The sequence below is a fragment of the Pelodiscus sinensis genome, chromosome 6 (genome assembly GCF_049634645.1).
Source record: "Pelodiscus sinensis isolate JC-2024 chromosome 6, ASM4963464v1, whole genome shotgun sequence".
Taxonomy (NCBI): Eukaryota; Metazoa; Chordata; order Testudines; family Trionychidae; genus Pelodiscus; species Pelodiscus sinensis.
Window position 1 is genome coordinate 42,320,160 of NC_134716.1, and position 27,029 is coordinate 42,347,188.

Here is a 27,029-nt window from a genome sequence, read left to right on the forward strand (position 1 = left end):
GCAGCCTCTCTTCATCCACCTTGGAGCCTCCCTTCAGGAAGTTGAAGGCTGCTATCAAATCCCCCCTCACTCTTCTCTTCTGCAGACTAAATAAGCCCAGATCCTTCAGCCTCTCCTCATAGGTCATGTGCTCCAGCTCCTTAATCATTTTGGTTGCCCTCCGCTGGACCCTCTCCAATGCATCCACATCCTTTCTATAGTGGGGGCCCAGAATTGGACGCAATACTCCAGATGCAGCCTCACCAGTGCCAACTTAGGACAACTGAGTTAAATTCCTTTCTCTGCTGTGGACTTCTTGTGTAACTTCAGGCCTGTCTTTGCCTCACTTGCCTGACTGTAAAAGAAGGATAATGATGGTACCTTTCTCCCCTTTGTGCTTGTCTTGTGTATTTACACTATAAGCTCTTTAGGTCAGGGACTGTCCCATGTTATGGGCAAATACAGGCATGCTGAGGCCTTGGTTGGGGCTTTGGGAGCAGGTATAAGATAAATAATGATGAGTACCATGTGTATGGGATATGTCTTGATAAAAGACTAAAAGGTTAAAAGGAATAAAATAATAAATAAATGATGTCAGGCTCTTAACATTTTCCTTTGAAATATGTTTAGGGTGCCTTTCTGTGGCTCTGCTTTTCTCACATTTGCTTATAGGAGAACAGTCTTAGGCCCGTCAAATCTCAAGGGATGCTACTGAGTTCAGGGAGGGTAGGATAATTGTGGGGCCTTTTTGAAATTCATCCTAAACATGTGGAAGAAGTGGTGGGAAAGGGGAGTATCCTCTTTTTCCTGTTTCAATGCCCCACCCTGTTTCATATCCCATATTGCTGGTTGTGTATTCCAGGTATTCCAAGTAGCTCTTAACACTACTGGCAGACACAGTGTCATTTCATTCCAGCTGCAATAAATGTAAACACAAGAAGGCGATGAGGGAAGAGACAAGGGCTTGATATGTGTATTAAATGTGATGTCTAGTGACTGCTTGAGTCAGATAGGTAAGAGACAATATTGTTCTCCACACACACCTGAAGGATCTGTCTAGTATAGTAATGGGATAGAGATTACAGTTAATGTTCCAATGTCTAGTTCCAAGTTGTGTAAGTATTTGAGGGCACTAGAATAATTTAACAAGCAAAACATACAGCACTTAAGAAGATGTCTAAATGTCACTACCCATATATTCAGTAAAAACTTAAAAAACAACAAATAGTCTAGTAGCACCTTAAAGACTAACAGAACATGTAGATGTTATCATGAGCTTTCTTGGGCAAAACCCACTTCTTGAGATGTTAAACAATCGGTACCCAAACATCCCCTCTTTCTTATTTAAACCCAGAGAATTTGTATACGCACAAGTGAGGGGTGGACTGATACAGCTCTGAAGACAGAGATTTCGTTAGTGTTATGTCTACAGTTTTCAGTACTAGTGTGCTGTGATACTTTTGTATTCCTGTGTCTGATTTTGTAAGCACATAGGGTATGTCTACACTACCCTCCTAGTTCGAACTAGGAGGGTAATGTAGGCATACCGCACTTGCAAATGAAGCCCGGGATTTGAATTTCCTGGGCGTCATTTGCATAAGCGGGGAGCCGCCATTTTTAAAACCCCGCTGGTTCGAACCCCGTGCAGCGCGGCTACATGGGGCACGAACTAGGTAGTTCGAACTAGGCTTCCTAGTTCAAACTACCGTTACTCCTTGTGAAATGAAATTCAAATCCCGGGCTTCATTTGCAAGTGCGGTATGCCTACATTACCCTCCTAGTTCGAACTAGGAGGGTAGTGTAGACATACCCTAAGTTTTTAAATGAGGTGAAACTTGGGGGTATGCAAGACAAATCCGACTCCTAAAAAGGGTACAGTATTCTGGAAAGGTTGAGAACCACTGAGCTATAGCTACATAAACAATCATGATGACAGCAAAATAATTAGGTAAGCAAGATCAAATTGATCAAAGTACTATACATACTTTACCCGACTCTACAGTGATCTGTCTCCTGGGATAAGTCACTTAACTTCACCTTGTCTCTCTCCCTATTGTGAAATGGGATAACAATACTTATCTTCATCTGCAAAGTGCTTTGAGATCTATGGATGAAGTTTGGTCTAGGAGCTGAGTATTATTATATATAGTAATTACGGAATCAAAAATCCAGGGCCTTGATCCTAATCAGTTCAGTTTCCCAAACAGACAGCAAATGTCATGTTGTGTCCATTATTACTACGAGAAGGCTAAATAAACTCCAGGATATGTTGAGATACATGCCACACACACACAGGGTATGTCTACACTATGAAGTTAATTCGAACTAACAGACGTTAGTTCGAATTAACTTTGATAGGCACTACACTAGCAAACCGCTAGTTCGAACTTAATTCGAACTAGCGGAGTGCTTAATTCAAACTAGGTAAACCTCATTCCACGAGGACTAACGCCTAGTTTGAATTAACTAGTTCGAATTAAGGGCTGTGTAGCCACTTAATTCGAACTAGTGGGAGGCTAGCGCCCCCCAGCTTTCCCTGGTGGCCACTCTGGGCACCACCAGGGAAAGTCTTCTGTCCCCCTCCTGCCCTCGGAGCCCTTAAAGCGGCACGGGCTAGCTACGGTGCCCGTGCCAGGTGCAAGCCTGCCAGCACCCAGCCAGCAGACCCTGCACCTGGCACGGCTCGAGCCAGCCACCCGCTGCCACCCAGCCCTCCGCCTCTTCCCGGGACCAGGCTGGCGGCTCCCGGGAGCCTGCCCAGGTCCGCAAGAGGCGGGTGCCCGCCTGGTCTAGTGCAGACATCGTGGACCTCATCCACAACCTCTGCAGTAGGCACAGGAAAGTGGCCGTCTAGGGCAGGAAAGCTGCCAGCCTGGCCACCCAGGAGCAGGTGTACATGAAAATCAGGGTGGTCCAGTGAGACCCTCGACCCTGAGCTCTGAGCTTAGAATGGCCGTGCTGGGTCAGACCAAAGGTCCATCTAGCCCAGTAGCCTGTCTGCCGACAGCGGCCAACACTAGGTACCCTGGAGGGGATGGACCGAAGACAATGACCAAGCCATTTGTCTCGTGCCATCTATCTCCAGCCTTCCACAAACCTTGGCCAGGGACACCATTTCTACCCCCTGGCTAATAGCACTCCATGGACCCCACCTCCATGAATTGATCTCATTTCTCTTTAAACTCTGTTCTAGTTCTAGCCTTCACAGCCTCCTGTAGCAAGGAGTTCCACAGGTTGACTCTTTGCTTTGTGAAGAAGAACTTTCTGTTATTATTTTGAAGCCTGCTACCCATTCATTTCATTTGGTGTCATCTAGTCCTTATATTATGGGAACTAATGAAGAACTTTTCTTTATGCACCTTCTCCACACCACTCATGCTTTTATAGACCGCTATCATATCCCCCCTCAGTCTCCTCTTTTCTAAGCTGAGAAGTCCCAGTCTCTTTAGCCTCTCTTCATATGGGACCTGTTCCAAACCCCTGATCATTTTAGTTGGCCTCCCCTCTCCCACCCTCTCTCTTCTCCTCTCCCATCTCCTTTTCCCTGTCTCCCCGAGTTTTGTTCAATAAAGAGAGTTTCTATTTTTGAACACACGTGTCCTTTATTTTGTACATCAGGAAGGGGGGCTAGAGAGGGGTAAGTGGAAGGAGGTGAGGGAGGAATGGGGTACGAGCCCCCGATGGGGAGGACTGGGGTGGCTCTGCGGGCTCCTCGGGGTGGAAGCTCTCCTGCAGCCCCCCGATTGGCCCCCCTCCCCGGATGGCAGCCTGCGGCAAGTGCAGCCGGGCTGATGGCTGAGTGTTGTGATGTGCCGAGTGTGGGCACTCAGGGCACTCCAAGCCAGGACTGCTTTGCTGTCCCTCATCGAGTTAGACAAGAGAGTGGGGAACCCCTGAGGACTGTCTGTCTGGGGTGGGAGTCAGGTCCCTTTAAGCACAGCCCTCGGCTAGCCTGAGACAGCAGCTCCATGCTCTAAGTCCTAACCTGATGCCCTGCCGGCACTGCTTCCAGCCATCCTTAACCCCGGTTCAGGGTCCACTCAATGTGGACATGCTAGTTCGAATTAGCAAAACGCTAATTCAAACTAGTTTTTAGGTCTAGATGCACTAGTTCGAATTAGCTTAGTTTAAATTAACTAATTCGAATTAAGTTATTTCGAATTAGTGCTGTAGTGTAGACATACCCACACAGACACCAAGCCCCTTTGATCAACTCTAAATGCTACAGTCACCTTCCTGGACCAAGGCTCTTAGAATCATTTCACTAATTCTTCATCTCCCAGTTCATCAAAATTACATTTCTTCTTCCCACCATCAATTCCCTCTGTTCACAGCTCTGCCTAGCCATGATTTCCAGATTTATATCACACTCTGTCATCTTTGCTCCACCAGAGATTGATGTCCTAACCAGCCCACCCAGGTGCCAGTTTCTCTCACAAATGTCTCTACACTTTCTGCCATGCTTCTCCATATGCATAGATTACTTGGAAATAATACATGTTGGCTGCATCTAGACTGGCAAGTTTTTCCGTAAGGAAAAACTTGCCAGCTGTCTACACTGGCCACTTGAATTTCCGCAAGAACACTGACTTCCTACTGTCTGAAATCAGTGCTTCTTGCGGAAATTCTATGCTGCTCCCATTTGGGCAAAAGCCCTCTTGCACAAATGCTATTGCGCAAGAGGACCAGTGTAGACAATCTGGTATTGTTTTGCGCAAAAAAGCCCCGCTTGCGAAAATGGCGATCGGGGCTTTCTTGCACAAAACCGCGTCTAGATTGGCACGGATGCTTTTCCGCAAAAAGTGTTTTTGCGGAAAAGTGTCCGTGCCAATCTAGATGCTCTTTTCCACAAATGCTTTTAACGGAAAACTTTTCAGTTAAAAGCATTTGCGGAAAATCATGCCAGTCTAGACGTAGCCAAGGAGTTACCCTCTCCATGTTCAAATCCTTCAAGACTCTCTGCTACAGGGATGCCTACAAGAAGAGCCATTCAGTGATGCCTTCAGAGAGTTGGGGTCACTGATCTTAATTTTCTTATTTTTAAAATCCCTACTAATGACTAGGAATTATCAGGTGTTGCGAAAGCTATTTAATAATGAGAGTTTATTTTTGTTACCTCCTTCCTATTGTTTATTGTGATTTGCCATCCTGGATCAGTTCAGTGTCCTGTCTCTGAGAGTTGTCAATATCAGAGTCTGTAGTAGAGCTGGGAATAGAAATGGTTAGATTGTGAACTCTTCAGAGCAGAGACAATGGACAAGTTTACACTACAAAGTTAAGGTGGCCTAAGTGACATAAATAAACTGCTTTTACATGTCCACATGCTCCTGTCACTGGAGTGCTTGCACCAATTTAACTGCCAGTGTGGGGCACTGTGGAAGAGATTTCTGAAAGGCAGCAACTGCCTACATAAGCACTGATACTGCATGAACCTAACTGCAATGACTAAAGCCCTATGTTATTAAGTCAGTGCAATGGGAAACTTCCATCTGTGGAAGCTGCATAATAGACCTTGTCTTCACTTACCAGGAGATCGATGCTGAGGAGATCAATTTCCCAGGGGTCGATTTAGTGGGTCTAGTAAAGATGAGCTAAATTGACCACTGATCACACCCTGTTGACTTCATTACTCTACCAGGTCCTGGGGATTAAGGGAAGTGGACGGGAGAGTCTTTCCCATCAATGCCACAGTACGTTGAACTAAGGTACATCGACTCCAGCTATGCTATCCACATAGTTGCATACATTAGTTCAACTTTGCCCCCTTGTGTGACCTGGACTTAGTGTAGAAATCAAGGGCAAGTCTACACTGAAGGGCAAAAGTCAAATTAAGATACGCAATTTCAGCTGCATCAACTGGGCAGCTGAATTCGAAATAGCTTAATTCTGCTTTTGGCGCTGTCTTCACAGCAGGAAGTCAAAGGAAGAATACTCTTTCTTTGACTTCCCTTACTCCTCATGTAATGAGGGTTACAGGAGTCAGAGTAAGAATTCCTCCATGTCGGCATTATTTTAAAATAACAGCTTTCAGTGTAGATGGGCATTATGTTATTTTGAAATAACGTCAGTTATTCCAAAATAACACTGCGGTGTAGACGTACCTCTCTAGAGCTAGGTCAGTGCAAGCTGCCTTACATCAACCTAACTCTGTAGCATGGACCAGAGCTGTGTGTGTGTGTACAGCACCAAGCACTATGGGACCTGATCCTCATGTAGAGCCTCTAAGTAAATGGTCTCCAACATTTTTAAACACAAGATCATTTCTGAATGTAAGTCAGTCCAGGATCTACCCCATACCCAAATACCTTTGCCCCACCTCCTTTCCCACCTCCTCTCTGAGGCCCCACCCTGCTCATTCTGAAGAGATAGGACACAGGGGCGAGGGGGTAGGGGACACTCTTAACATCAGCATCTCCTACCCCACAGCAAGCAGGAGGTTCTCAGGAGGCAGCTCCAAGGTAGAGGGCTGGAGCAGCACAGTAGTGGGGGAAGGGGCTACTGAAGAGCCAGTGCTTGATAGCCTCTTGGCCAAACTAGTCAGGATCACCTGTCAGAGGCTCCAGGGTCTACTGGTTGGTAACTGCTGCTCTAAGTACTCCTGAAAGACAAATAATAAACACTGGTGAATGTCACAGCCTCCTTTGCTATCATTGTAGAACTGAAAGCTTCAGCGTCTAGATCTGCACTGTACTTTAAGCTTTGTTGATTCACGTAGTCTTATTATCCTTTATTAATAAAATATATATTTGAAAGTGAAACGTCGCCTACACAGTGGAGGAAGGGATTCAATGCTGTGCTGCGGACAGCCTTTGTTGCACAGAATGAAATAGCAGGTTGCAATCGCCTTTTGTTTTTCAGAGCAGTATTCAGAGCACACATTTTTGACCCATTAGTCCTCCATCCCTGTTAACACATTTTTGGAAAAGCTACACAAAGACTGCAACCCAGTGTATTTGCTGACGCCAACTGTAATCAGAAGCATTTCACAGGGATGATTGCTGGCAGCAGCAGTGCTGACTGTGGGAAAAAAAATCAGTGGCTGAAAAGGAGTTACAGTAACAACTGCCAAACTAAAACGAAGCAAAACCTCTCACGTTCATAATAGTTTTATAGTTTATATGGACAGTTCTGTTATCTGCAACCCCCCCCCCCCCTCTAGTCAACTTGCTGGTCCTACTCCTGGCCCCTCAACGCTCCATGAAACCTCACTGCTCGAGGATAGATCTGCAGCTGGCGAGTAGGCTGCACAATAATGGATGTGCAGACAAACAGAACCTGAACTGAAATTAAAGAAGATGGGGAAAGTCTGCCAGCTTAGGATTCAAAAAAACATTCTCCAAGCCATGCAGAAAGAAAGCCTGCCTCAGCTGGCATGCTGTGGAGCTGTACTTGTGAGGTTTCTAGTAGCTGTTTTTTCTAAAAATGCCTAGATTTTATAGAGCACTTTTTATTTTCAGTATATCTGAAAGTACATCCAGTATCATTTATCCCCATTTTGCAGCTGGAAAACTGAGGCGCAGAGATGAAGTGACTTACTTAAGGCCATCGGCAATGCCATGAAGAAAACCCAGCTCTTCCTGATCCCTATTTGGTACTCTGCTCCACTTTTGTTATCTATAGCCTCCACAGCCATGGAGCTTCACAGCTCCCATTGGCTCCAATTCGCCATGTCCACCATCATTGCCAAACAGAGTAAACAAATTTTAGGAATAATTTAAAAAGGGCTAGAGAATAAGACAGAGAATATTTTACTTTCTCTATATAAATACATAGAATGCCCACATCTTGAATACTGTGAACAGATTTGGTCGCCTCATCCAAAAAAGGATATATTAGCATTGGAAAAGGTTCAGAAAAGGGCAACAAAAATGATTAGGGGTTTGGAACAGATCCCGTATGAAGAGAGATTAAAAAGACTGGCACTTTTCAACTTAGAAAAGAGGAGGCTAAGGAGAGATATGATAGAGGTCTATAAAATCATGATTGCAGTGGAAAAAGTGAATAAGGAAAAGTTCTCACAATATAAGAACTAGGGGTCTCCAAATGAAATTAATAGGCAGCAGGTTTAAAACAAACAAACAAACGGAAATTTTTCTTCACTCAGTGCACAGACAACCTCTGGAACTCATTACCAGAGGATGTGGTGAAGACTAGGACATTAACAGGGTTCAAAAAAGAGCTAGATAGATTCACAGAGGTTAGGTCCTGGCTATTAGCCAGGATGGGTAGGAATGGTGTCCCTCATCTCTGTTTGTCTGGAAATGGGTGACAGCAGAGGGATCATGTGAGGATTACCTGTTGTGTTCCCTCCCACTGGGGCATCTGGTATTGGTCACTGTCAGCAGACAGGATACTGGGCTAGATGGACCTTTGTCCTGACCCAGTATGGCCATTCTTATGTTGTTATGTTCAAATTCTACCAAACAGCAGGTGGTTAATGACAGCCATGACAGGAGTATGTGTAGCATAGACTTTGAAGAGCAGAATTCTCCCAATTTCTGGTAAAAATGCCAAGCTTTTATTTTATTAAGGTAGCAAAAAGTTCTTTTTGCCTTCACAGATAGTCATTGCTAAAAGAAAATGAAGAAAAATATGACTAAACTTGGGAAGTTTGATTTCTTCAAACCATAAATGTTGGGCTAATTCTGAGAGCACCAGCACTATTTTGTTTCTGTGAGTAAAGTGAAATTATTTCACCTTTATATGTCAAATTTGATATTTTTCAAAAATCCCTGTCATCTGCAGAAGAAAAAAATAAAATTGACTGTTTCTGATTCTTAAATGGCTGGCACTAAAGTTCTGGAGAATAAGTTTCAACCCATGAAAGACTTGCAACAAATCTTTCACCTTGTAAAATCTCATATCCAAAATACACCAACTTGAGCATCACTGCCAAAAATAAGGTGTTTTTTCATAGCAAATGGAGACAGTGCGCAGGTAGTTTTTACTTCAGTGTAGTTACTTGAGGACAACATTACACTCCCTGCCTGGGAATTACCTCAGTCAGCTACACTGAGATAAACTCAGTGATAAAAAATTATATTGAGGTTTGAAACTAGCTGTGTCTTGACTCCACTAGCATTTTCCAGTGAGTTAGCTAATTTGAGTTAGGTATCTCACTGTAAAAATACACCTTTCTTGGCAGTGACAATGCATAGCCTAAGACTTCTTTACAGTCATACACATTGATAAACGTGTTTGACGGTCAAAGGGAATCTAAATAAAGTTACAGGAGTCTGAAGCTGCATCTTAACAACTAGGCGGACATCTAGGTTTACCTCAACGTATTAAAATTACAACTGCCTTGACTGTGCTATGATTTTATTTAGCATTTGTTGTTCTGTGTTAGATAGTACATTGTAAAAACATACTTTTTTCCCTAGTGAAGACAAGGTTGGAATGTGGGGAACCCTAAATCAATATAAAGGTATCTAACTTGCATTGTCTTACACATCACCTATGAATTTGATCCAAAGAGTACAAGTCTATACATACACATAAAGTAAAGATTTCAAATTTACCTATGGTAACATAAAAGCAATCTACAAAATTTTCTAATGAAGACTCATATAGCAGCACAAAAATTATTTCCTTACAAATGTTGTAATGCTATTATCATATTTAACCAACAGATAAAAATGAATACAGTACATTAGAATATAATGTGGATCTAAGATTCTGCTAGCAGCTCCCTTTCCAACTCAAGGACAAATCACTTGTATCTATATTAGATTTCATGTTTTATCTTAAATAAAGTCCACCAATCAGACTCGATTGTAAAACAAATATGTATTTTTATTTTGAACAACCTGACATGACTACTGCTAAGAGAGCCTGAATTCTGCACAAATACACTAAAGACTGAGAACAAACGATAAATTCTCCTTCTCCAATGTCAGGTGAATTGAGTAATGTCTGGAAAAACCAAAATTTCAAGAACATCTGGACTTGTCAGGACAGCTTAAATTTCCAGTCTGTGACAAAAATGAAATTAACGATGAGATTGATTTGAAATATAGTTTCAAACCCCAGTGGAGATTTTAATGACATCATCGTGACCCTTTCCTTTTTAAAAAATAAGCTTTTTTCCATTGTTGCAAATGGAAAGATTTGTTTAATAAAATAATAATTTGTGGGAAGAGATGGAGAATGAATAAGCATCAACTTAGTCACATGTTTTTCTGATGGAATGTAATATCTGATTTTAAGATCACTAAGGGTATGTCTACGTTGCAGAGTTTTTCTGGAGAAACAGATGTTTTTCCAGAAAAACTACACTCAAGTCCACACTGCAGTTATGTTCTTTCAACAGAAAGTCAAAAGAATGAAGGGTTTTTTCTGACAGCGGTAAACCTCTTTCTACGAGGAAGAAGCCTTTTTCCAAAAGAGCTTTTTCGGAAAAAGATGTGTGTGGATGGGGAAGAGAGAGGTTTTTTTCGAAAGAAGAGGCCTCCAGGAAAGAACATAGGTGCTCTGGTGACCAGTCCATCATAGTAATCACAACTTAAATGCGAGATAGTGTCCAATCAATGTGGACTCTATCTTTCAAAAAAGCAGATTGCTTTTTCGATGCACTTTTGCTATGTGAATGCTCTCTTCCGGAAGAAGTTTTCCCTGAAAATCTGTAGAGATTTTCAGGGAAAACTTCTTCCGGAAGAGAGCATTCACACAGCAAAAGTGCATCGAAAAATACACCGGAAAAGCTTCTTTCTAAAGAAGCTTACAGTCTAGATGTAGCCTCAGTCAGGATACCTACCATCTTGTTTTGCCTTAGCTATACACCTATGAGAGCAGTACTCTAAGTTACATGGCACAGTAGATGTCAAGCAGCTCCTATGATTTTATTTCCAGTATGAACCATTTTTTGGAACACATCTAAGATACCTTTAATCAAAATGTAGCCCAAATAGGATTAGAGACAGTAAAAAAAAAATATGCTGAGCTTCAGTTGACACGAGTACAAATGGCAAAGAGAAAAGCAGCAATTACAGGCTCCTAGGAGCTTAATATGTACCTTAATTTCAGATGTATTTCTTTGGCCATAATTTGATTCCAGCAGCTTTAAAGTTAACTAACTCAGTCTCTTCTATCATATCATGAAAGCTCAATTGTTGGTATCTGTATAGATGGCCTAAGAGTCTACGAAATTCATAGTTTTTTGGAAAAAAGTACTATTAGATGGCTCGTTACAAGTAGAACAGGTAGAATTATTAATATAAATGAGTAACAAGAATATTGGTAGTTGTGAATAATATTCATTGCAAACTTAATATTTAATTCCATTTGTGAATCCTGCATTAACAGCCTGATTTTTATTGGCCTATTTGCATTATTAGTTAGTCAAATAATTGTTTATGTACACTATTTATAACGACAGCTATTTGTAACTATAAGCTGTTCATGCATAGCTCATATTGACTGTTTTATTCAGAGCCCTAACCAAGACTGGCACTTAATTCCAATGGGCACTGTACACAATGTGAGACAGTTCCTGTCCCAAAGAGCTTACAATGTAAGTAAGCAAGGCAATATGAAATCAAACTGTTAAAATGTATTCAAAAAAATGTTTAAGTTCATTTTATTTCTGCACCCTGGTTGGATAAGTAAAACATTTTTAAACAAGAGAATAGCAACTATTCTTTAGACACAGGAATAACTTCGGTCACATGTGACACCAGGCATTGACCAAAAACCTGTCGTTCTTCAAATATAAGAACATAAAAATGTCCATTAAAATGAGCATTTATAAGTAGAGAATAAGCAAAGGGAACAAACATAGTCAAATTATGTAAAAAACACATAAAAGTTTGGGGTTTGCAATTTTTTAATAACATTAATTTTAAGTATGTTCTGAAATGTCTTGTCCATTGCCTGTTTTTGTCCCAGTTAAGCTATCTGCTGAAGTAAATGAAACCCAAATAAATCTGTTTTCAACCCATGGGAGAAATAAGTACAGGCAGTCTTTGGATTTATGACACAATTAGTTCCTGAAAATTGCATTGTAAGTCGAAACGTCGTAACTCAGAACCGCAAACTACTCCATTGCGGGATGGGCCATCGTAAAGTCGAAACCACCGCCATAAGTCAAATCAGGGTGTCAATTCAGAAACATCATAAGAGCTGTTCATTGTAAGTCGAATGTTGTAAAGTCGAGGACTACCTATACTAAAGTTTAACTACATGTGACGGTGACGAGTTCACAAAGAGCCCAGTTTTAGACTTCTATGCCCTGCAGTGATAATCTTACACAAGTGAAACTTTGACTTCATCCATGGGACCAAACCTGATGAAAGTCAGGTGTTATTCCATTGATTTCAATGGAAATAAAAATAAGTTAGAGCCCATTTCAGCAAAGCACTTTTTGCACAGCTCTCTTATTTGCAGGTTTTTAAAATATAGCACAGATTTTTAAAAGCCTGAGATGAAACAGAAGATGCAACGCTATCATCACATTTCCATATAACACTCTTTTCAGTAAAGTTTTAAATTAAGATGCCCAAATAAGGAATAATTGTTAAACATTTATAAGTATTTATCAATGTCTATTCACCATGGTTTTATGTTAAAATGAACAGAAAAACATTTATTTTACATACTAACTACTAAATAACCCTATTTTTATAATAAAAGCATTTAAACTATTTACGGTAGCAATCTTTTTTAAATCCAACCTTTTACAGATATCATAATTTCTCCCCAATACTATTAAAAACCTAGGGTGCATCTTCTACACAGCACCCTTAGCTTGAAATAAGCTATGGAATTTGCACTATGCAATTTGCACTACACAATTTGCACAGCTTATTTCGATGATATTTCAAAATAGCTTATTTTGTAATTTGGTGCTGTCTACACAGCACCAAATTTCACAAAAATTCACTATTCCAAAATGCCCCTTAACCGTCATGGAACAAGGGTTACCGGGACGTCGGAATAAGCTGCCCATTATTTCAAAATCTATTTTAAAATAACAGGCTGCTTCAATAGACGTGGAATAGCTATTCTGGGATACTTCCAGTATCCCGAAACAGCCCCACATTGTAGATGTACCCATAGAAACTTAACTTCAGTTGGCGTATCTTGACCTGCTCTGTTGTCTACAAAGCAGTTATGCCGATTTACACCAGTTGAGGATTATTGGAGTCATAGCCAATGTTTGTTTTCAAGATAAGATTACATATTTTATATAACACCATGGCTGTGTCTGGACTGGCAAGTTTTTCCGCAAAATCATCTGCTTTTGCGGAAAAATTTTCCAGCTGTCTACACTGGCTGCTTGAATTTCCGCAAAAGCACTGACGATCTCATGTAAGATTGTCAGTGCTTTTCTGGAAATACTATGCTGCTCCTGTTCGGGCAAAAGTCTTTTTCCGAAAGACTTTTGCGCAAAAGGGCCAGTGTAGACAGCACAGTACTGTTTTCCACAGAAAAGCCCCGACACGAAAATGGCGATCGCGGCTTTTTTGCGGAAAAGCGCGTCTAGATTGGCCACGGACGCTTTTCCGCAAAAAGTGCTTTTGCAGAAAAGCATCCTGCAAATCTAGATGCGCTTTTCCGAAAATGCTTTTAACGGAAAACTTTTCCATTAAAAGCATTTTCGGAAAATCATGCCAGTGTAGACATAGCCCATAACTTTAGTAACAGCATACTTTCATGTACTTTAATAAAAGCTTTTAACAATCGAATATTTGATTACCATACTGCAGCTGCCTTATTGAATTCAATTTAAATACACATTAGGAAACCTTAATCACAAATATTCTCTTCTCTAGCAACATACACTATCTGGCTGTTTCAAAAGGGGGAAAAAATCCCATTACAGTGATGTTCAAAGGCCTCTATGTAAGGCAAAGGGATTGGACTCCTTATCCTCTTTTACGGATTTGAGTTATATGATGTCTTCCTAGGAAATCAACCATGAAGCAATGTTACAAATTATTAAAATGCTGACTTAGCATTTGTGTTGTAACCTTCTCAGAGAACTGCAATTGTGGGTGCTACTCCCTGAAATACCATTCAAGTGAGATACCTGTAATATGTGGGCAATTTATTTATCATGTATTTTTTCTGCTTATGTTATCAGCTCCTTAGAGCATAGACTGTGTTTTTATTTAATGAATTTATTGCACCTAAAAATAATGGTACTCTGATTGGGCCTTTAGGTGCTATCACAACATAAATTATTATTGATGATGATGATACTATTTCCCACACTATGTTTTAATAACTTATTTATTAATAATGGAATAAGTGAAATGCTTATTTACTAATATTTTAAATTGCTTTTTTCATTTTATTATTTTGAAATGTAAGTGATTGTTGATTTGCAAGACTTCTGGAAAACTTACTGAACTTTTAGCACATGAAATGTGTTTTACATGTGAATACATGTCAAACATTCCTTAGAACATTTGCTAAAGCCATCAATTACTTTAAATAGAAAATAAAGTTGTTTCATATCCTCCCGCTGACATACAGTAAAGAGATGATTAACATGATGTGGTCAAAGAGGTAAAAGGTTATGTGAGATGCCTGGGAGTCCAAGAGATCATACAGCAACGCTGGGAATCTAAAAGATGTCCTCTGAGATATGGTGTGGACTGCACATGTCCAAAACCAAACAGTTAAAAAGTAGTGACAATGCTTAACAACAGAGTACAGCCCACAAAAGCTGGAACATTATCTAAGTTGCTGTGGATGCGGACTGTTATTTAATGAATGCTGTGACCTTATAGGGGAATGAGTAGCTTGGAGGGATTAGTAAGGAGATATGGAGCCTTTAACCTCTAGGTCACTGGCTCAGTTCCATCAATTCCAGTGAAGTCTGGTAGTGACTGAAATCTGTTACTCTCTCTCAGCCAGTCAGTGCGCTATGCAAAATTAATCGATGGTCTCAATGTCTAGAAAGAGAGGACAGGTGTCTACCTCATAAAACCTTCCACCACTAGCGCACATTTTTTGGCAGAGTCTGTGGAGAACCCAAAAACTGAAACAGGCTTGAAATACTCCTGACGCCTAGAGCTGGTCACATTGGAACTGGCACATTGCTCAGTGTGCCCAGGGAAGCTTGCACTGCTGCTGCCCAGGCTGTCTCTGTTTTGTGCTTAAAGCTTCAGGGACATCAATTTGGTACCTTTCATGAGCACTTCATTCGAGAAAGAAAAACATAACTTTTAAAAAATGTTTTTACCTGTGTTTTCAGTAACATCTTTGACCATTTAAACTCATGGGATATTTTAAAGTAAGTTTACTTTTCATAATTTATACTGTATCTTTAGGTTCTCTCATAAGACAAAGGGATACAACAATTTAACTTTTGTTTCTCTGTTACATTGTGTTGTTTTCACATGCAAAACTACAATATTGTTAATTAGGTTTTCCAAAACCTCAGGGGAATATTTAAATTTAAAGAAACCATGGCCAGCTACAAGTATTAATGAAAACATATGGTCGTGTCAGATTTTATTATATTTTCCTTTTATTTTGCATATCTGTGCTTTTCAAAAAGGATAACTTTGTTCTGGGCAAAAACTAGTTCATGGTGTCTCTTTAAGACATCCTGCTTTGCAGGGTTCATGATACTTGAGACAAAAAACATGCATATCCTTTACACAAGAATCATTTATAGTCTAGTGTTTTTTCCTGCCTCCTGAAACGTGGGCTACAGGGCACATATCTTGTTACTCAGTGTTACATGAAGGTAAACTGTGGATTTCCTCTCCAAGCACATGGAAGCTGGCCAGCCCAGCAGAGTTCAGCTGAAATCAACTGGGGAAATGCCAAACAAACCAATTAGGACAGGAAATAATAACGAGGAAGCCCATGTCCATCATTATTAATTTTGTTTTCAAGGGAGGAAATGTTGTGAGCTGTACAAGGAGAAAGGAGGCACCACAGGCTGCTAGCAAGGCTGGACCCCGATCCCACTCCTGGAGAGAGAAAAGCAGCGGAACAGGAGAGCAGAGGACAATGTGGAGAAGTACTGCCTGCCTCTGGCATAAACTATGTGCAGTGAATGAAGTTAGTACTGTTATTAGTCCACATGTCTAGTAAAATGGCAACCATTGCAATAGGTGCGTGACAGGCAGAGAGGTATCTGCCTCATGATCTTACAATCTAACAAGACAAGCAACATACCATGAGAGAGAGAAAGAGGTGGAAACAGGCTTCCTACAAATACATATTATGGGCTTTGTATGTAATTTCATAGTTTTGCAATTAAATAAATAAATTCAAAGCAAGACATTGTAGCTTGTATTCTGTGCTCACACAAAGACACAAGGATCCCTTTGCTTCTTATATAAGCGTCCTGTGTCACAGGTAGTAAAATTCAGGTTGGGTAGGGGTCAGCCTCCACAGGGCTTCCTCTTGCATAGGTGGTCGATAATTGGGTGGGTAAGATGAGAGTTGGGCACAGCTAGGCTCCCTTTGCTCTTCCAGTGAACTGGAATGGTCCAGCTCCATAAGTGCAGAAGGTATAGGAAGCTGCACCAGGTACCAGGCTGAAAAATTTACTAACAAGGGGGGAAATATGGAGCATGAGTCGGGCTCATTCACCAACATCTCCCCCCTCTCCCTCCATGTTTTGCATTCTTAATTTTTTTCCCTATGACTTCAGTTGAATGGCTTGTGTGACATTTGGAAAAGCAGCTCAGAGAGTCCTCTCTCCTTTACTTAAGGATAGAATCTCACAGCAACCTCAAGGAAAAAGTCCAAGTGGCAGTGTAACCTCAACCTTAGTCTACTTATTGCTTCAAGTGCCTTCAAGAAAATAAGGGTGATTATCGTGCTGTGTGTTGGTTTTATTTAAAAGTTTTTCTGGGTGTTATTTTAACAGGTAATTTAATCTCTTACATTCATAACTACGATGTAGTTCATCACTGTGCAATAGTATGAAAAACAACTAGGTTAACTAGGTAAGTAACTAGGCAGTTACTTGTTTACTATAACAGTGGTTTTAAATGCTTGATTGAAATATAGTGATGAAATTCATATTTAGGTTGTATAACATTTATTTCCCTTGTGTTTTATAAAACTTACATATTTTAAGCATTTGACATTTTTTATGTAAAAGACTTTTATTTAAGTTCTTATTTTTTGCTGACTTAGAAATAATTAACAGATACATAGTAACAAATGATTGGGGGAACGCAAATTTTGCCTTTGCCATTGGGCACATAACACTCTCGTTATGTCTCTGCACAACATCTTTATTTGCCTGCACACATCAGCATACATAAATACTGGGTGCACAAATGACCAAGTGTGGATTTTGTGGTTTCAAATGGCTATGCGTGTAAAAGTAGCTTTTGAAATTCTGTCCTCTACCCATCCTAGAGTACATCTACACAGCAACTTAGTCTGCATCTACACAGCAGGCAGTTATTTCGAAATAATATTGAAATACTGTCAAGCTGGAGGACTTCTTACTCCAACTCCTGTAACCCTCATTATTTGTATGAGGAGTAAGGGAAGTTGGAGGAAAAGTGCTCTATCTTGAAATAAGTGCTGTGTAGACTCTCCCAGTGTCAAAATAAGCTATTTTGAAATAAGCTATGCAATTGATGTAGCTCAGTCTGTGTAGCTTATTTTGAGTTAAGCCCTGCTGTATAGACTCACCCCTAGCATCACTAAACTGTCTCTCTCCCCTCAAAAACAAACAAAAAACAGGCCAGGTCAGCTCTATCTGCATAAAACCACTTCAAAGGTTGCTGTAATTATTAAAAAAGGTAACAGAGTGGTCCTCTTGGGGAATTCAGTGCTTGGGATGGTTGGTTAAAAAGAAATTACCTTCCTTATGCAATACATTTTTCTCAGGTTTGTTGGGTTTTCTTTTGTATACTTGCACATGCTGTGCATTACCAAGTATGTATTCTCCAGATAACATTAATTGTTCAGTTAAATATGCCCAAGATAAAAGCCGATCTTTATCAAGCTGCCTTTCTGAGTGAACTCTTCATGCATGTTAACTCTTCACTTCAAAGTTGGTCAGTTTTCAAGAGTCCAGTACAAATAATGCCTAGGTTTTGGACCTAGCAGTGTGCTGCTGTAGGCAAAGGCTACGTCTAGACTGGCCACATAAGACGGAATAAGCATGCAAAGCAGGCAAGTCTGAATAGGGAAATCTGCGGGGGATTTAAATATCCCCCGCGGGATTTAAATAAACATGGCCGCCGCTTTTTTTCCGGCTTGGGGAAAAGTAGGAATAAGAGATCCTCCGGAAAAGGGCTTTATTCCGGAGGATCGCGCCAGTCTAGACGCTCTTTTCCGGCTTTTCCCCAAGCCGGAAAAAAAGCGGCGGCCATGTTTATTTAAATCCCGCGGGGGATATTTAAATCCCCCGCGGATTTCCCTATTCTGACTTGCCTGCTTTGCATGCCTATTCCGTCTTATGTGGCCAGACTAGACGTAGCAAAAGTGTTTTCCGGTGTAATGTCATTTTTACCATTTCCGATCTGTAGGCCTATTAGCAAAAATATTTACCACTGTTCCACAAGTGACTCGTTGAAATATATTACCACACAAAGCAAGATGTTCTATGCCTTAGAGCCCTGTTCAGCAATATATCCCCTTTCAGCAAAGTGTTTATGCACAAACTTCACAGTGCCCAGCCATTTTGCTGAATGGAGATAGACTTATGCATCTGTTCCATTGCTAGTTCACAAAGTATAATGCAGGAAGCCAGACAGAAGGTGTTTTGGGGAAGGTCCTGTACAGAAACTCTACAGCAGGGGTGTCCAAACTTTTTTCAAAGAGGGCCAGATTTGATGAAGTGAACATGCGTGAGGGCCGACCATTTTGCCTGACATTCTTTGAACCATTAAAATTAAATGCAAATTAATTATTTTATGCAAAGTTTATTGCAAACAGCATACTTTTCATTTCATCACATGGATGACAAATCTAAACAGGTGTTAAATCACTCTGCCTTTCATATCTGAAGGCCAGATGAAAAAAAAAATCCAGGAAGCAGAAATATATGTCAGGAACATTGTAAAGGACATTACATATTATTGGTAATAAAGGTTGTCTGTCAACTTTTAAGTTCAAAAAATATGAACAGGAACATAACACCAAGTATACATGTTGTGTCCAAATATATTTATAACTGATTTAGACCAACTGACATTAACTGAGATTTTACAATGTATTCATCTCAATACATATGGATTCGTTGGGGGCCATAAAAGATAGATATTGCCAAATTACCTGGGGGGCCGTATTAAACCGGAACACGGGCCGCAATTGGCCCGCGGGCCGGACTTTGGACATGCCTGCTCTACAGTGTCTACAGTGAGACACAGAGCAAGAAAGAAGCAGGACTCAGGCAGAAGGGGTGGGGCTGGGCAGTCAGCCTGGACCACGGCATGCCCCTTCCCCCAGCCTCCCAGTCTTCAGTTCTGCCTGGACAATACCATGCAGCACTCCAGTAGAGATTTAAGTGGCCCAGGGTATCATTGGGCCCCAGGGCAATTGGCTCCTTTGCTTCCACTGCTGGTGGGCCTGCTTACAGCATCTCCACTATAAAAATTGTTCTCGCACTCCTACTCATCATAGCTGAGTTCATCTTTCCGGTTCAGTTCTGTTCAATTCTCAGTACACTTATTACAACTGCCTGACTTGGTATGTTTCATTTTGTTTCAAAATTCAAAATGGTGCAGTTGTTGCCTTCAAATGGCTATCAAACTTGTCATTTACTAAAAAGGGGTTTTACTAAATAAACTAAATAAACTATCTCTATAATCAGATCACTGACATTTGTGATTTAAAATGTTGTCAAAATATTATGAGAAAATGAAAAAAACGAGGCAATCATTTTTAAAAATTGTTAATAGACAATTTTTAATTGTTAATAACAATAAAAATTGTTAATGGTCTTCATTTTTAAAAGATGAAAATGTTATGTTTGAAAAACGTTGCTCATCCATCCTGTAACATTGGTGGGGAGTTAGCTTTGCATGACAAGGAGCAATTTGGTGGCATGGTTCAGTGGAAAGGCGTATTTGTGGAGTTTCTAGGGTTTTTCTCTTTTTTTGCTTTTGGCTTATCCTGCCTTTTCCTACCATTTCCCATTACAGTTTTCCTATCCTTGCTAGTGTAAATGGAGTAGTTCAGTGTTCTTCTGTGTTCTTGCTATCCAACTGTGGATGTTTTATTTTCTTGGATTGTGAGCATTCATTTCACAGCATACGTAAGTTGTCCTTAGGTATCTGAAGCCTTCACTCAGGCGCTGAAGACTGTTTCCCTGGGTGGAGACATCATATATGCTCCACCATGGTACTGAATTCATGCTCCTTGGTGGAGAGCCTTTTCAAATACACCCATGTCTCTGTTGTCTACAAAAATGGCACCTTTGCCTAGAGGAAGTGGCGGAAGTTTCCATGAGAGGTATGATATTGATAAACTGCCTTTTGCAAATAAGTCCTTCCTTTTGTTAGTTGAAAAAAGTTGATATGACTAAACTGCTATGAGGTGTTTGGCTAATTGGCCAATTACCTGTATTCAGAACAAATGAGTGGTAAATCTGAAGCTATAAGAGATTCTATATTAGCGTCCGAATAAGGGAGGAGGAGGATGGAATTCTGTAATGATACTAGAGAACCAGATTATAAGACCCATCATAGGACCACACAGAAAACACCTAGCCCTGGTCTACACTACAACTTTGTTTAGAAGTAAATCCCACCCCCAGGTCAAATTTATAAGCGGAGCATCCATGCTACCATGCCCACTATTTCAAAATAACGGGCCACGGAATTCTAAATCTGTACTCCTGCTTTTTATCAGGGCTACATCTACATTGGCAAGATTTTGTGCAAATACTTTTAACGCAAGAGTTTTTGCATTAAAGTATTTGTGCAAGAGAGCGTCTACACTGGCATGTGCTTTTGCATAAGAGATGTGCTTTTGTGCAAAAGCATCCATGCCAGTGTAGACGCTCTCTTGCGCAAGAAAGCTCTGATGACCATTTTAGCCATTGGGCTTTCTTGCGCAAGAAATTCATGTTGCCTGTCTACGCTGGACTCTTGCACAAGAACACTTGCACAAGAGGGCTTATTCCTCAGCGGGAACATCATAGTTCTTGCACAAGAAGCACTGATTTCTTACATTAGAATGTCAGTGTTCTTGTGCAAAAACTCGCGGCCAGTGTAGACAGGTGGCAAGTTTTTGCACAAAAGTGGCCGCTGTTGCGCAAAATCTTGCCAATGTAGACACAGCCCAGGAGTAACACTAATTCCAAAATAGCTATTTTGAAATAATGGCAGTGTGGCCACTCCTCTGCCACAGTTTTAAAATAATTACTCCAATTATTACTCAGTGCTTCCTGAGGCTGTAAGTCTGAGGTAGCATATCCACGTTAATGGAGTCTGCATCAGACTAATTTCAAGGCCTCATGGTAAAGTGGAAACACTAGTTCGAATTTATTAAATTGGAAGTTATTAAGTCAAATTTAGTAATTTCAAAATACTTTCCTAGTGTAGACATGGCCCTATCGAATAAGATTCAAGACCACATTGTCAGATGGTATAAATTAATCTAGCCCTTTTGACCTCAAATGGTATCAGTTTATGTGGCTGACGATCCGTCAGGAGTGATATTTTTTTAAATCAGCTCAGATCAAGTATATATCTGCTTACATCTTACAATCAGTATATGTAAAAATTAATTAGGCTGGGAAGATGGGTCATTTTCTTTTGCTGGAATATGCCAGTTCATGGAATTTTCAGGGCCAGCCATAGACTTAGCATGACCTTCTCCTAAGTCTGTTGTGCAGAGCTCTGGCCAGATTTCTAAATACCACACATTTGGAGGGCAAAGAGAAGGTTTTCAGATGTCTCATGCTGGAGCCATGGCAAGGAATAACTTGAAAGATGGCAACTGTGGCTAAACTATCGAATGGCATCTATTCTGTGAAACCAAGAAAATACATACATATATATAAAACAGCATGCAAACACACAGACACCAAATGAAAATGTTAAGTGGTGCATTTCAAAGATTTCCTACTCCATTTCCCTGCATAGCCAAGTGTAACCAGACACTGACTACTGCATTTGTTAAACAAAATGGACCACAAGTGATAAATGGGGACAGATCTATAATTTCATTGAATTGCACTCAACAGTACTCAGAGTATGTAACAGTAATTCTATACCTTTTAATTCTGACATCCATCTTTTATTCATTAGAGGCAGTGAACACAGACTCCAATGGAAGGTTCCATTATGTCAAATTATTCTTGATTATGGGCAATATAATGAGCTGTAACTATTACACTAAAATTATAGCAACTTTCATGAGAATTCTGCTGCTTTATCTTCTAATTTCAGGGGCAAGATGGGGAGCTTAGAACAGGGCATACATTCTTGTAAACTGTACACCCAAAACAAATTACACAGTGAAGGTTACAGAGGGGCATAATTTGTTTCACAAATAAACAAACAAACAACATTTGGTTCTTTCTGTGGTTACTGCAGATATAAGGAAAGTCTAAAAACAAACAGTAATGCTTTTGACCATAAAATTAGAAGGAAAGAAAATGGATTTAGATAACTGTAAGAGCCTTAATTACATGTTTGCAAACTTGCAGACAAGACTTTTATTCAAATATAGCTTTGACTCAAATACCATGGAACATACCCCACATTCCCTCCCTCCCCCCATCTCCTTCCATTTGTGTATAAGCAACATCCTGTCAGATAATGCTATACTTGTTAAGTGGGATCAAACAAATGCTGAATTTTGCAAGGTCATCATTATACAGAGGATCAGAAAAAGAAAGAATACATTATCAAGGATGAAAAGCAACTCAAGTATGGGGTTTTCATTCCTAAATCATTCTCATTACCAGACTCAGATTCTAACTAACAATTCATCTGGGAGCTTTCCTTGAGTTGTGCTTCTTACCAGAAAATGCTGAGTGAGTTTTAAGTGATACTGGAGAAATAAAGGAGTTGATCCATGAGTCTAATAAGACTGTTAAAATTTAACTTGTTTAATAATGCTGATGAAAGTATTTAGAAATAGTTTAAACTATGGGAAGAGCAACCACTATAGAAGAGCCCTGTAATTTAGCTGAAGCAAGAAAAACCCTGTATACTGTATTGAACTTATCGGCTAGTGAATGTGTTGTCAGTGTCTCAATGCTTTTAAAAGAATCTTGATCTCTGTCTGAGCTGGCAGACAAACATTTTATCAGTTCTATTAGTATGTATTCAAAAGCTCTGTAATGTCCTGGTTTGAAACACTGAGGTAGTTCTTGTTGTACACCTCTATGTTTAGGGAAAATTAAGTTGCTACTAGGAAGGCTTTTTTTCCATGGCACAGCCTTTTTTCCATAGGCAGCATAGTTGGACTGATGTGCCTCTCAAAGAGAAATGAGAGTTTATTCCAAAGTAATGAGAACAAATCTGATAATAGAAAACTGTGTCAACTGACAGATGCTATAGACCTGAACATCCTTCAATATTCTCTGTTCCCTACAGATCAGTTGAAGATCACTTTAATTTCCCCTTATAATTTAAATTAAAAATTGAGCCAAACCCAACTATCAGTGAAATCAGTGGTAATACTCACATAAATTGGATGGATAAATCAGTGAAACTAGGAGTTGGCTTTAATATTTGTAAAGCACTTGGAGACCTTTGGCTAGATGGCACTTTTATTCATTTACTTACAAGTACTTACATCTTGGTACCTAGAGTGTAAAGTGATGACAATATTTGTATTTATTTCTATATAGCCAAGCAACAAATTTACAGAAAAAGCAGCTTGGATATAGTCTAAAGAAATTTCACTCAAGATGAGCAAACAAATAATTGGTAGAAAACGTTAACAGGCAACATTTCAATATTTAGCTTGGTTTAAGATGTTTGTGATTATTTAGACAAACAGAAGATATTGATATAGAAATAAGAGAAAGTGGTGGAGACCAGCACATTAATACTTTTCAATAAGCCCCTTATCTGTCTATCTGGAAAGAAAATTGAGGAGAAAGAAGATAAAAAATCACAGAAAAGAAAGCGGGGGAGAAACAGCTGAGGAAGGAATACCATGAGAAAGCCTATGCACCTGTGCAGAGCACTTATAATAATATGTGATAAAAAGCCGTGTACCAGCCCTCAGGGCTATGAGGATAGCTTTTTACATTAAAAGGATAAGTGCTAACTCTTCTTTGAGACTGGAGAAAGATGTGGATTTTTCCAGTGTCTCAGTAGAACTCTTGCATGTAAGGTGAGAGTTACTATAATAGGACGGATATCAAAGCAGGGAGAGTTTTATCTGAAGTAAGGGTAGCTTGATGCTTGGGTATTAAATTTGGGTAGCTTGGGTACAAATTCATGTAGGACCACTCACATTCCAGGACCACTGGATCTGGGATAGTGAATCATGTGAAAGGTCAAATCTCCAGCAGTTCATAGATCTGTAAAGTTTGCAACCTGTAATCTGGGTAACATTCAGTAGAAAGTCTTCAATGTTTTGTTTTTGAATTAAGTTGTATGAAGGTTAAATATATTTTGCATTGCATGAGACTCATTTTCAAGTTTCCTCCCTCAGAAAGATTGAGTTATTCCTTCATTTTTTTCCTGGGTTAAGGGGGGCAGGATAATTATCATCAGTTCATACACATCTGGCCACCTGTAACATGCACCAGCAGTGAGTGGAAATTTGCCACACTCTTATGGTAGTTGAAAAGGATCAACCTGATGACTTTCTAATAGCTGATAATAATAATGGTCAAACTTCCAAAGATCAGAATTTTGTTTAGATCAGCTATTTATTCAGAATATATGAACTAATTGAACCTGTTGGGTCTGCAAAACTACAGGGGAAATCTCATGAGGCGCTTTCACAATACACTGGAATTTAACCACATTACTTGAACATCAAAAGCAGTTCCTTTTGGGTCTGCTTTGAAGTTTTCAGCAAAGTCTGGGTCACACATCCCTGATTCTAATGCACAAAGCCAAAGGACTCATCTGACTGAACATTGAAGCTGGATCTGCATCAAGATTTTGCAGCTCCCTTTTAGGATCAAAGTTGCCCAAACTTTGGAAGTATTCAGCTGAACCACATTGGTTCAATCTATTAGGCAGAAAGGGACAGCAACGCAAAATAAATTTGGATCCAAGCTTCTTTTCTCATTTTCATAGACACCTCTGTCATTTATAGTCACCACCCCCCTCCCTACATATAGGTGCTTGCATACATGTAAGGAGAATCACAGTAGCACGTTGTGCAAAGTATCCCTGCAGCACACACAGAGTCAAATTCCAGCATTTTCAATACAATCTGAAACTTCTGACCCTAACATTGAAGATTTGAGTCCTTATTTCTTCTGAAGAGGGGCCCGCTTTAACAGGGAGGGTGGAGCATGAAAATAGTCAGCCACAGGGACAGAGTTTTGCACTTTAAAACACAAAACAATTAGACATCTCTGAATGTGTGTTTCATTGCCTACTTAGCGGCAACCTCTGGCATTGTGATGGAAGGATGATGGATGAGTTGGGGCTGAACCCAGGAGAGAAAAGCTGAGGGTACCTGCCTAAAGCCAGCAACCATCACAGGCAAGGTCCCCTCAGAGGGGTATACCAATTATTTCAAATAAAGAAAAATAAACACCAGAAGAATCAGCTGCCCTAAGCAGCTCGTATAAAATATGAATGTGGGCAAGTTTTGAGTCCAGAGGGAATCCAGCTTTGTGAGCTTACCACACAAAAATGCAGACTCCAGCTCGGAGCTCCTATAAAAGTGCTGAAACAAAAGAGCAAAGACCTTTCTGAGCATACCGAGAAAACTGTATAAATGATTGCAGCTCACATCTTGTCAGGCAACCCTCCCATACCAGCACAGTTTATTGATGGTTACCTAGGTTGTCATGCCCTCTTTATGTGTCTGGCACAGGCAGAAGTGAAGACAAGAATAATGAAAATATGTTCCCTATCAAATGCTGAGATGAGACTGGTACAAGGAGAATAAATCTCTCCTGATGTTTTGTTTGGCAGAGATTATTTCAGCAGACGCTGCCGTAATCTCATACATTTGCAAAGTGCAGGCTCCAGCTCCATATATTATTAAAACTGAACAGCTAATCACTTTCCACATTGCCATTTTCCACACTGTAATATTACTAGAGCTGGGAGAACACACGCAAAACCATCTGGTCAGAAAGGTATTTTTTATTTTTTTTTAAAGAGTCTAGAATATTTCTCTAAATACACTAGGCTTTTTGGCCTGGAGTGAATTGAGCTGACACCATTGGGAAGAAAATCAGGTTCTGCTCAATTATATTATAGGGAACCCAAACTCTGGCTAAAAACCATATTAAATGTTTGGGTTTGCTACGAGAACAAGAAATTGAACACCCAAAACAAGAATGTTGCCTCTCCAACATAGTTTTTACTCAGCTTCCCTGCAGAGTTTGCTCTCAGCTACAGATCCCACCCAAGAACCTGACAGGCCTGGCTTGGGGTCCAATTTAAATGGTATGAAATTTGATCATACTGTATCCTCACATAGCAAAATGGATGGGAAAACAGGTCAGCCTGAGCCTTTAAACTCCCTTACTTGACCCTAATTCTCTCCCAAGAGCAAGCAGATTGGTGGGCAATGTGGGAAGCTTGGGCCTAGAAAATCCTTGTATCCATGAGGAATGCTTCTTCCAGCTCTGTGAATTCTGGAGCCTCCACAGGGGGGTTATTCTTTCATTCACAGGGAGCTACAAGCCTTCCTCCAACCAGTAACACAATTCCTGGAAGAACTATGGTAAAAAGGTCACCATAGCCAGGGAAAATGGGGTTTCCCAGAGTATATGGGGAGGGACCCATACTCTACCCTTCCTACTTCCTATTTTACAGTGGGACTTCCTCCCACTTTCCTCTATGCTCAGTTTGTTGTAATAGAGTTGAATAAAGGAGCAAGCTCCCCAGCCTGGAGTCTTATGAGTAAAATGTTGCTTTTGTTGCACTGAACAGTTCCTTACAAAAAGGATGCCTGTCCTCACTGCTGCACAACATAGGCCAGGAAAGGGGCTCAGTGAGATACTGTGC

At 40.3% G+C, this 27,029-nt stretch overlaps 1 long non-coding RNA gene across 3 annotated transcripts in view; it reads right to left on the reverse strand.

The window, feature by feature from the left end:
* LOC142829856 (uncharacterized) overlaps positions 1–27,029 on the reverse strand; it is a 67,172-nt gene that overhangs the window by 20,917 nt on the left and 19,226 nt on the right. For all 3 annotated transcript variants that reach the window (XR_012904728.1, XR_012904726.1, XR_012904727.1), the window contains 2 exons: positions 6,399–6,577; positions 5,096–5,185 (listed from right to left, as the gene is read on the reverse strand). This is a non-coding gene — a long non-coding RNA (uncharacterized LOC142829856). The remainder of the gene's footprint in view (positions 1–5,095; positions 5,186–6,398; positions 6,578–27,029) is intronic.